At 39.6% G+C, this 12,695-nt stretch overlaps 1 protein-coding gene across 1 annotated transcript in view; it reads right to left on the reverse strand.

Annotated features, from left to right (window-relative positions):
• Nucleotides 1-684, reverse strand: part of LOC117233591 (talin-1) — a 48,404-nt gene extending 47,720 nt beyond the window's left edge. The window contains exon 1 of the mRNA XM_033494048.1: nt 148-684. The gene's annotated coding sequence lies outside the window, so the exon portion shown is untranslated. The remainder of the gene's footprint in view (nt 1-147) is intronic.
• Between the last annotated feature and the right edge of the window lie 12,011 nt (nt 685-12,695).

Below are 12,695 nucleotides of genomic sequence, written 5' to 3' on the forward strand. Positions count from 1 at the left end.
GGTTTGCCAACGGGAAATACACGATTATGTATAATTACACGATCTCTGACCCACGATACGAATAAGTTATAAAGTTGCTAAAGTGTAAAGGAAGTGAACGCCGATGTTATTCGTATAGGTGATATTGCCAATTATTGACAAACTTACTTCTTTGTCGTAAAAAGTCCAATACCTCCGAAAATCGACACTGTTGATTCGAGCCACGCTTAATCACGAACTTCAACTTGATCTGGATATCGTAGAAAAACCGATATCGCGCGTATCAAGTACACAGGACAAACATAAATCCTCACGCTTCATTTTAAATCCACTATACAGCCTCTAAAACGAGCCAGTCGCTCTACCGCATATACCACTTTTACCAGGCCAAGTACCAGTCGCCAGTTCATTATTCGTTCAAAATAAACGTTCGTGTACCAGCATGATTCCCGTATGCTTCTCCCCTGCGACTTCCCGAAAATCCTTGTTGTCTTCGTTTCTCGTTGGATTATTATATAACGAGGTCGGAATTAAAAGAGTTACGCGGAAAAGTATGACACATATCGGCCATCCGGTATTTATCTACACACGAAGGAAGTGGTCGTCGATTTTCTCGCAACGCGATGACCAACGTCCACGGCCGTCGACACGCCGTGAAATTGTGGCGAATAAAATGACGAGAAGGACGATTAACAGCCTGTTGCTTCTTCTAATCGCGTAGGCCACCCACAAGACGCGTAAGCTCGCGCGTTCCTCGCATTCTTCGCGCGTCGGCGGCGCTACGAAAGAAAAATAAACGTAGGCGTCTTTTTCACGTTGTCGTTGTCGCCCAACAGAATGCACCTGTGCATAAACCGGCAGGGCGTGGGCGATGCTCGATATACGTAGCGGGCAAATAGCTCGGGATACGTGGGCACGACCTGCATTTCAAATGCCTCGAGGACAACCCGACTGCGTTTACGTGATTTTTCAACCAGCCCGGAAACTTTAATCACGCTTTCTCGCTCGGTTCGACGTACGATTTATGCAACTTTTGTGTTACGAACCGATCGCAAGTAGAGAGCAAGCGACGATATTACGAACGATATTTTTCCAAACACGTTGGAATTTCCCATTGTTTATAATAGTTTGTCGCGATGAATATACCTATGGTAGTCATTCGTTTTTCGAGAAACTGAATACCAATTATGCGATAACCGTGCAAACGTCTCTTGTAAAATACGAAGTAGTTTTTTAAGAAGAAAATCATCAGAATCGGGAAATCTATTAACACGGAAAAAGCGTATTCATAGCCGACTTGGCGTCACGCATGAAGAGAATAGGAACGGGGCCAGTATTTCGTTGCCAAAATCTTAATAATTACCTCTACTTTGTCGTCGTTACAGCAACGTTACAACTTTAACAACCGATTCTCGTCCGACACATCGTTTTTCAAATTATATTCGTCCGTCTTGCAAAGCTCTGTAACATTTGCGCTTGTTCCGTCGATAAAAAATAGACAAGTGGTACCAGGAAACAAAGAGAATCGTTTTATCATTTTACGTGAAAAGGTTATTTCGTTACGACACGCTTTTACAGGAAATAAACGTAATACATTCTGCGAGTGTTCTCGGGGACTTTGGAAGTGTGTATTTGAGAAACCAGGACAAACCGACATCGATTGAAAAGTGGATAGCACGAGATAAATCTTGCGCTTCCAGCGTCAAAGAGAAAAGTTTCGGTTGGACAGTTGCCAGGACGGCGCTTATAATCCAATTTTCATTCATTTCTGCTTTTTTACCGCACGAGGAAAATGTTTTCTCTCTTGTGGAAAACGTTAGCCTTGGCCTGCCTTATCATCCGTTTCCTGCGGGGACTCCAAGATGGAGCAAGCACCGCTCACGTCGAGCTGATAGTACAATTTTATGAGTATGTTAGCGTTTCGTTTAATGAATAAATTTTTATTCTACGTTCGAAGGTTTGTGAAATTTTTATCGCGACAAACGGTATCAACGTTAATTGGAAAATAAAATTTATCGCACTTTCTAAGGGTATAATATACTTCTCTTCTACTCAGGGCCTGAGTGCATCCTAAGAATTACAGAATTCGTTAAATTTCGCAAAGCTGAAGTAATATTCAAGCGGTACTCGTTTATTTGCCCTGCTGTTTGTTCTATTTTGCTTTATGTTGCGCATATAAAAAGTATAATATCACCGATCAATATGTTACAATATGCGAATGTATTAATAATGATAATTTTGCAACTCGTGAAGTTATTAAAGTTTTCGCAAAGTTCTTATTGCTCGCTAACGAAATTTTTTCGCACTTTTTCCATAAATCGTTGTCGCGCGATTAACAATCATTCTTTATCCCTCATCCTATTTCAGCAAAGCAAACACGGAAGACCAAGCATCCATCTCCGAAGTCCTATCTCGATCAACATCTCCATGTGGCTCCTGGAACCACGAATGAATCAGTTTGTCAGGCGATCGCCAGGCAACTCATTTTTGGAGCAAACCGGCAGATACTGGCACCGTTCCTCGGCCCTTCAATGGCAATAAATATAGGAACAACCCCCGGAGATGCCTCCATCTAGCAATTTCCCGCTCCTTTCTCTCTCGGACAAGTTTATCACCCCCTTTGTCCTATCCATCGTTCGCGATACACCCTGTCGTCGAATCGTTGCTACACCAATCCTAGAAACTTTCTCCATTATATACATCTCATGTACCTAGGAGAAACTTTATCGAGCACCGAATCAGATTGATATCGGTGGAGCTAGATACATGGAAGTTGTAAGAATGAGTCAACTACCCGAACGTCTGCCCGCTAGCAAGCATAGCGTTCTAACGTTATCGGAGCTTTTGAACCTTTTCAGGGGCATAAAACGTCGTTATTCCTTTTGTGACAGATATGCTGGCAGCAGGGTCGTTTCAGATGAAATCGTCGAATAAAATTGTTTCTACGATTTTGCTTGCGCACGATTGAGAGATACAGCGTGAAATTTTGAAAGTAACAGAGATTTGTCGCGGACGTCGAAATTAGCGAAAGACTTTGCTCGATTGTGTAACGTGCGAGGGTTTCGTATCGCTCCAGACAATTTTTATCAATTGTGACATTCTTCTCGTTAAATAATCTCATTCGACGATTACGAAACTTCTATCTTGGCGAATGTCTAAACCATGATCCATGATCCTAAAGCTAGATCGTTGTATCGTCTTTTTGTAGTGATTCAATGATCAAGCACCCGAGCCTATTCTCATTCTGAAACTAATCTCCTAGACCGACACGTGCCGTTTCCCATTCCAGGAACAGAATATCCGCCATCGGCACAAGCTACAAGGTAGTTTTCGCAAAGAAGAGAAACAGTCTGCAGAGGAGGATGCAACCAGATATAGAGAAATCGTCGGGGGCAGAGCAACGAGGAGAATAGATTTTATGGGGGAACTTCGGAAGCCTGGAACCGGGGGTCGTACTGGCGGTGGCCATAAAAAAACTAGGCGCCCGCTTCAGGATACGACGAGATAGGATATGTTTTGCCAAAAGCTGGGAAGCGTCGCGACGGCGCCAGGAAGTCTGGAGCCAATGTCCCGGGCTCTCCTGGTTACTGTCAATTCCAACTGACTTCTATCCCAGAAATTCGTCCCAAAAACTACGTCGTCGTTGTGTTTTCGCTTTGCTAAATTCTTTATTATCGTTATATTTTTCGATAATATTATAATTCTTCCTCTTGATTATTTACCACGGATGATACATAATAGCTTTAAAGAACGAATCAATGCTGTGTTATTCGTAACATAATTTTTTTGGCATAAATACTCAAAGCAACGTGAATTACTTTTTAGAAAAGGCAAAACCGTCTCACTACTGTTACGATATCGTTAGGAAAATCCACTTCTGTTATCAAACTATATTTTCCAGTGCACTTGTGACAAAAGAAAGAACGATTCTCTCGAGGGAGAATCGTAATTCGTTCTGTGGACACGGCGTTTCACGTGACGTTTAACAATACAGGAGGATTAACCACGAGCAAAGGGTGAGGGACAGAAAGAATTCTATACGCAGTGGAGGGAAAACTTGGCAAAGTTTCGTACGAAAGGGTGTTCCTTCGCGTGCTACTGTGCGAGTTCATCTCCGTTTTGGATACAGATGATTTATGAGCGAGACGACGGCAAACGATGGACATAAATCCAGGAATAAATTCATTTTTCTGAAAGGTTTCGATCGTCTCCGTGCCAGATTATGGTCTACCCTACCCACTGCTATTGCTTGAGATATGTAGATAAGATACAAGTTTGCATTATGCGAGCCAGGGAATAAATACGTCTTTCGAAGGATAGTTCTCGGAATTTATTCGAGGAATCCATTTATCTCGATCTGTTTATCTGTGCGAACTGTTGCAAGGAACTTCTCCACGCGAATTCGATGAGTCACAAAGACGACGAGTATCCTTGTAAGTCTGTGCTTTTTCGCTGAACGTACAGCAGAAAGAAGATTTTCAGGTGAAGTTCCCTAGTCTGCAAATCTTATCGCTACCTTTTAAACGTTTCTTATAATTCTCCAGTTGTTCACAGCGTTATAATCTACCAGATATACACTCGTGGTAGAAGTGAAATCTATTAGAAAGTCGCTTCCCTACGAACCTTACACATCGGTCCTATAATATTCATCCAACACAATTCGTTCGTATTTAGATGTTTCTACCTCATATAGTTTACGATTTTCTCGCCGCCGGAAGAAAGGGAATGCAGATACGTCACAAGACCCTAAAAGAGTACAATGGAACAAGCCCTTGCGAGTTCAGTCGAGGATGATTCGACAAATTCTCGATCGTACGCGTGGGGGATGCGCACCGAGAGCAAGAACGAAGCGTGTGCGGCTATCGAAATCACCATAAAAAGTTACCCGTGTCTAATGCGGCAACCGTGAATCGTAAATTCGAAGAGAATTTATGCGTAGAACGATTTCTGCTCGAGTTCTCCCTGATGAAGACGATGATTTATAACACGACGGTCTTGGATATTTAACAACGATGTTTTATAATCACTTTGACGTTCTACGATATTCGTTTCTCTTTATTGCTTGGTACAGAGTTTAAGAGGATTTTCGATTATGGGTACCAAGTATGTAAATATAAGTTATCGTTTTAATAATATATAAACTTCAAAATGAACGGGATGAAATCAACAATTGAACAACGATAGAATAAAGTTGATAAGATAAAAGAGGCATGGCTCGATCCGATCGAATAAACACCGAGCGTGCGTATTTTCTATAGAATGATTAGCGTGGCGACTTCCGGCGGACTCCCTGCGAACGACGAGTTTCCGGAAAAAGCATCTCGCTGACAAATGACACGTCGTGATTCTCTGTTCGTCCAAGCGGATGTGACGACGTATCGCTAGCTTGTCTCGTCCCCCTTCTATCTCTCCGCTGTTTCTTCCCTTACAGATTCGTTCTCCCTTTTCGTACGCGGTCGTCGTTTTCGCCCGACTGACTTTTCAGATTCCATGGAATCATCGCCCCCTTGGTCCCCTTGATATAAAAATAGCTGGCGGAACCGGATACCGGAAGCGCGGCAGGGCACCACCCTAACGATACAACGAAAATCCAAGAGCCATGGAAACCAAGGAGCTTCCCTCGAGTTCTATTCCGATTTGTATCCATGGGACAGAGAAAAATTGCATCGAAGTGTAATTAATTCGAACGGCCCTGCCTCGGTAGATAGTTCGTCGACGTCGTAAATATCCACGAGTTTCCTGATAATTAATTTTTATTAATTCCATTTCCGTTAATGCGAAAATAATAACGTAATTCGCGATCGATTTTTGCTGCCTAATATTTTTGGTAAATAAGATCCGAATATTCTTGTTCGTTGTATGTTTCATTTGTTCGTAATGTGATAATATGTTATTATCTACGAATTCTCAACTGGTATCGTCGAGTCGTGGATTACCGCGACAGTTCGTGTTAAGTAAGTGACAGTGTGCCGACTGACAACGCTACTATAAACTGGTTTGTTACAGTTGGTCCCTATTTCCATGACCACTGTCTTAAAAGGTATCGAGGACGCGTTACTCGAAACGATAGACGAAATGGAACCCCTGGGGTTAATTAAATCAGCGAGAATCGTCGCATCGTTTCTGTACGCGCCGTTAAAATTATAAACTCGAATTAGCACACGTGTCGCTCGTAATTTGGCTCGTTACATTAACTCCCTCGTACAATGCATCGCGTCAAATGTTTTAACGCAAGAAATACCCCTAGCGACCACCAAAATGAAATATCACATAGTATAATTCGTCAAGCATAAGTTGAAATCGTAAGAAAATCTATCGAAACCTTACTACATCTTACGATCGTTACGATAATTGAGTTTATAAAAACTGTTCCTTTATCTTGATCTTTATCTACGTCCTTTATTCCACGGCTGAAGTAATTTCATGAATTTCTTCTTATAAAGAACGATCGATCTAATTGCCTCCGAACGAAGTAAACTTTTTCGACTGAACACGATAATGTTACGCTACTAAATTAGCTTGAACAACAAAAAATGCAAATAAATGACGGCAGACGTGGATTGCGAATGAAACGACTGTTAACAAGTCCCTGGAGGAAAGAAGGAAGAGGGAATTGCTGGCGCAAACTGTGTCGAGGGTGTTAACTACCGTAGACGAGATACTTGACTAACCCCTGGCATTTAAATCGCATCGAGCATTTGGCCACACGGTGCATTAGTCCTGGTAGAATGATCATGGATATACGAGCAAAGGGATGTATCGTACCGGGTGTGGACTTAAGTAATGAACGTGTTCACGGGGTGCGAATATTAAATTACAAGTGCTCGCGTACGGCACACCATAACGCAATATACATATACGGCTACACGTAATTCATCGTATCGTTTGCTTCGTATTGAGCTTCGATACCTTGCAATACGTATGACTCGTTGCTTTTTCAAAGTTTGTATCTTTTAAAGATCCTAAGTAACACCTTTCTTTTTCATGCCCATTCTTTTCATTCTGTTCTTCTAATCTATCTTTTTATTTCAAACTTTACCAACATAACTGTGACAATCGCATCTCGTTATAGCGTCAGTGATGTTTCAAAAAGTTTGGCATGGAATGTTCTATGGTAAATGTTCGAACACTTTCGAGAGTCATCGTGTATCTATAGATAAAGCACCCGTCCTTTCGAAAACATTAAATGGGATACGAGTATTCGAAAGCTCGATAGAGCGAATACACGCGAACGGCGGAAATTCGATCATGCCATTGGCTCGCATTTTCACGAGTTTCCGCGTCCAATTTGTAGGATATATAGCTGGCAGCGGTGATCAGGTCCCTCGGATCGTTCCTGCACCCCATAAATATCCAGAAACCACATAAACTGACCATTCTGAGTGGCTAGCTTCCATCTACGTGCGTCGAAATTCTCGTGAAAGACCCCCGCCGGTAGAATCGCGTGTCCACGAGAGACAAAAGTTACTTACCCTTGCGGCGAGCTACGCAGGATACACCCCACCTACAAGGGGTTGCTACGTACACTGGCCAGTGTACACAAACCACCCCTGACAGGGCCGAATAAAGAGGACGCTCCTCGACAGATTACTGCTTAAGTGGTTCGATACTCTCCTCTTAAGTAGTCGCTACTTTGTTTTCCTCGGTCGTCACTTTGCAACGGAGATAAAAGCCTACGTTTCCACGTTCGGTGGTTCGTTCTCTGTAACACCATAATGAATTATGTATCAACGAGTTGCAAAAAAGAAAAAGAAGAATGAAAAAAGATAATAATCAATTTAGGGTATGAATATTCCGAGATTTCGCACATCAAATAGTAAATATATAGAGGTTTATGTGTAGGAGAATGATCGATCGGTGTTGTTTAAAATAATAAATTAGTATACAGGCTATATTCGCAAACTCATGTGCCGCTATAGATATCTTCATTTCGCGTACGTCAACGTATTATCGTTGCCATATCGATCGTTTAAATCGCGTAATTCGTACGAAACAATTTCTTTGCTAACTTTGTATTCGCTGTCAGAAAGATTAAAAGCTAATGAACATTAGCATGAAAGCTATACGGGAAAGCGAGGAAAGTCTAGTACCCCTCCCGGTGACGAAGGACGATTAATAATAATTAAAATCGAATTCAGTGTCCAAAGACACCCCTGTAAGCCGAGCAAAAACATCGTTGATCTATGATTCTCGTGAAAGATTATAAATGTCATCATCCCTAGTGTTCTTTCTTGCTCAATAAATTCTTATTGTTCCTTGCCCGACGAACCTTGACGAACAAAGTCTACTCCCGGACTTGCGATTCCATGGACGATCAATTTTTATGCTTTATCGCAGAAATTTTCTCTCTGAGAAATGGAAAAAAATACGCGATATCGTCGACAATCGCGAATAGTATCGTATACATCGACATCGTAGTATCGTATGTATTGTTATTTTGTATGACATCTTCGCTTCGCCTAAAGATGATCCCAGTGTATCCAATTTTTGTCAATCCCCCATTGTAGGTTCGTACATATCGTACAAACTCCATTACTCACTCAAATCTGCCAATTAACATTTATTCGTTCGTATACGCCAATCGCGTATTACTCAACACATTCGTTAATCGAATAAATTGCGCGTTAATCGTCGCTGCACAATCCAACATTTAACCAAACTGAACAGATACGTAATGAATAAAATTAGGGGTTGTTCGTCGTAGGGATTGATCCTAGCAGGAGGAACGATAACACGATCTCGACAAAACGCAGGCTTCCCCGCTCCCGTATGAATATGACTTTCAATCGAGCCACCCCAAAAGCGCAGCCGAGCTTTTAATCAATCGAACCGATAGACGCGTTTTGGCAATTCGATCAACCAAATCGTTCGGTGAATTACGTCCCCGACTATCCTAAATCATCCTCCTTGCATCGGGACCGATTACATAAATCGCGCATTTCGTGTATTGCTCCATTCTATACGCCTCGCTTTCGTACATAATGTGTATACTGGGTGTTCCGTAAAGCTTGGCCTAAAATTTGTAGTTGTCGAAAAAATGAGCAGTGGAAACGTTAATTCAGAGTATCGATCTAACGAGTATCAAGGAGAAGATGAACTCGGAACGTTGATAACCGATTAAACTGTACTGAATGTATAAAAAATACGCGTCCTAGCCGCTATCTAATATATATTAAAATCAATTTTTTATTGCATCGTATAGAACTCGTCTCAAACAAAGTTGTCGAGGAGCAAAAGATTTCGGAGGAACCACAGGTCGCAACTCAAGCATTTTCTTGAAAAATGACGTAAAGTTCCATTGTCCGCTGCATTGACATTATTTACAATATGTTTACACCTCGCAATTAGATAAAGAGCAAATAACGTGATATTAACGAAGAAGCAGGGAATTATTTATTATGATTTCGTATTATTATAAAATTAATTACTGCGTGAAGGATGTCCTACAAGCACAGGGTAATACTAAAGGAAATGGTCGTCGCTTTAGAAACATTTCTTTTTGAAATACCGTGTATATTTGTATATGTAGTATATTGATGTCTATTTGTACGAATCTATTAGACAATCGTCTCCACCCTTGCAGATACACGCACGTGACAGAATATATTTCGATTCGTTATAACCGATATTCTCTCTGCGATTCGCACTATCGATGATTGGACACGCAGAACTGAATTTCTGATTTATTAGGGTGAATCGCGCACACGAGACATTTGTTCGAGGGAAAAATGAAATTTAAATGAAATCTAACTTATAATTGAATCATTAATTTGATTTCTACGAATACAAATTATATTATTGTTAACGAATTGAAATATTAGTAAATTCCCGTATATATCGATAAGCAGAGGCGTGGCATTCGTTTTTTTTTATTTTGTTACATGTATTGATGTTGATTGCAATTTTACTTCTCTTTCTTCTCTTTTCTCTTCTTTCCTTCCATTTCCACCCCTCTTTTTACTTTGTATACCCTCTTTGCCGATCCTCCTCTTAAAGGAAAAGCTTGTTATTTTTTCTACCGTTTCGCTTTCTTCATCTACCCCTTCACTCTTTTTCCTTCTATTTCAATTTCTAAATAACATTGTGAAATGTTCATATCCGATTTAAGATATTCGACCGATATTCGGAAAATAAAAACATAACATCGTCATGCGCATCAAGCCAAATCTATTCGTATCTTCTCCATAGAAAATAAATTTGATTAAGTTTATAAATGCCTGACATATTTTCATTCTCCCCTATGCATTTTTTGCAGAGTTTGTCATACTATCGAGTGCGACACGCTATTATATCGCAACGGGGGTAACTTTTGCTTACACAGTAAAGTGGCGATGATTTTTCTCTAAACTGTTATTTTAAGAGAGGCTGTTTTTTCATCTTTCGCCTTCCCAATGAATATCCATTTCGTTATGACAACAATCTGCATCTGACATTCGACGAGACGATATTTTCAAAGAACATTTGAAATTCTGAATCACATTTTCCAATTTAGTTATATCTATATTAAGAAACATGCTTGTGGAAACCTTGGTGGTTGTAACTATATTTCAATTTTGCATAACCTAGGGAAGAGTTCAAATTTAAATTAAATGGCAAATTTGGCAACGAATAACATAATAGGGAGAAAGAAATTTACCAAAAGCTCCAAAATAGAAAATTATAATAACCATTCCGTTGGTCATTTCAGCGAATCCTCTCCATTAATTCGCAAAAGCATCGAAGCGTCCTCGACAATTTTAATAACTCATGGTCATCGCATAACACCGCCGCCGCCAGTTTCCCCGTCAGCCATAAAACACTTTACAACTTTGCCAATAAAAAAGTTTCAACAATTCAACCCCCGTTCAAGCAGATCAATATCGGCTAGCGTGCGATTGGATCGTACCGCACCAATCGAGACTGTTGGCCGCAACAAGGGTTGAATTCTGCGGATTCTGCGCCACTAGATAACCGTTCTTATTGGTCACATTTTCACCAAAGGGGCTGGTACACCGTATCAAGGTGAAACATTCCCAGAAATGGACGATCCGAGTGAAATACAGCGAATTTCCAATTTTTACCTCACCCCTTACCGCGTTTTCTTGAACGCCCAGCATCTACGAGTACTTCCACGTCTCGATGAGCTTCTTTTGCTTTTTTCCTTTTTTTTTTATAGTCGAAATAGTCCGTGGAAGAAGATACGTCATTGGTTTTTCTTCGTATACGGAAGATGTGGCAAAATATTGGGTAACTGAATTTGGTACGTACTTCTTCGTATTTCAAGGTATTGTCGTTAGTCAAAAATGAAACTTATCTATGAAAATTTAAACAAAATATAACAATTATCTATTATCAGTTTCTAGAACCGCTTATTCATTTTCACATCTGGCTTGCGCAATGATAAAGAGATATAATATCGTATATTCTGATCTAACGTGTTGTATCCTTGACTTCTGGTACTGCTTATTCGCTTTGCATTTCAATTATATCTGTTAAAAGACGTGTCAAATTTCTAGATTTGCATACAATATTTACGAATATAAACAACGTCCGTACGTCCGTATCTTATCTCACGTATCTTACGTGAACATTTTTATCGAGCACAGCGTTGCATATATAAGTTGAAATATCCGTTATAAAAAAGATAAAATAGTATCATTTTTTCAGCCATACGAAGACAGCGTACTTATCTCATTGCAAATAAGCGTCAGTTTCTCTTTCCAAAAGCATCGTTTCAACTTTCATTGAATCATTCGCAAAATTTAACCACGACGCGTTTTCTCTCTTTCGCCTCGTTTGACGCTGATTGTTACAAAGTGTTTGAGTGTTCGCGAATGAATAAAAGATAGAATATTCGAACCTATAAATCACAAGTTTCGTAATCTAGAATTTATGTGACTTGGCTACTGAAACTTTTAAAATTCTGCCATTGCGTTATAAATTCGAAGAAGCAAACTTGAAGGAACCTCTGTCTATGACAGTGGTTCCCACAGGGTGCGCCGCCGCCGCTAGACTAAGTACTTATCTACGATTTTTCAGTATTTTTAATTGTATTCATCTCTAATTTACTCCAGTCTTGATACATATAAATACCTCTTCCGAGTAAATTTTACGATCTATAAACAAAGTGGATCAAAATATTTATACATTTTCTAAAGTACGCTGTGATTAAAGAAAGTTTGGGAACCACTGATAAAAAAAGAAACACTGAATCAAATAATGTATAACTAAATTAGAAACTTAATGAAAACTATCTCAATATAAAAAGCTACAAAATTAATATTATGCATTTGAATGTATTCTATCGTGAAAGTTATGTTGTTGTATGTGCGAATTTTTGATACCGAATTAATAAATTTGTTGTTCCATAAGAATGTTAATTTTAAAAAATATTACTTTGTGATATACAACGTTAAACAAATATTTCTTTAGGCACAAGTGCCTGATAAATGGAATAATCCTTAGCGAAATCAATAAAATTAGTAATCAAATAGCTTTAAACTGATAAACAGAGCTGGACAATTCTATTTAAATAACAGTTTTATTTAATAGGTAATTTTTTAAATTTTGCTAAAAGCTTTATTAATTAGTTATGAAGCCTCACCGTTTTTCTGTTTCGTTGTTACGTTATAGGTTATAACCATGATACTTTAATTTACGCCTCTTAATATTTCACTTTTTATCTGGTTTCCTATACCGTTTCATCAGGGAGCTATATAGTACGAAAGAAAATTATA

The sequence above is a fragment of the Bombus vosnesenskii genome, unplaced genomic scaffold (assembly GCF_011952255.1).
Source record: "Bombus vosnesenskii isolate JDL3184/JDL3185 unplaced genomic scaffold, Bvos_JDL3184-5_v1.1 scf7180000013297, whole genome shotgun sequence".
NCBI classification, from domain to species: Eukaryota; Metazoa; Arthropoda; class Insecta; order Hymenoptera; family Apidae; genus Bombus; species Bombus vosnesenskii.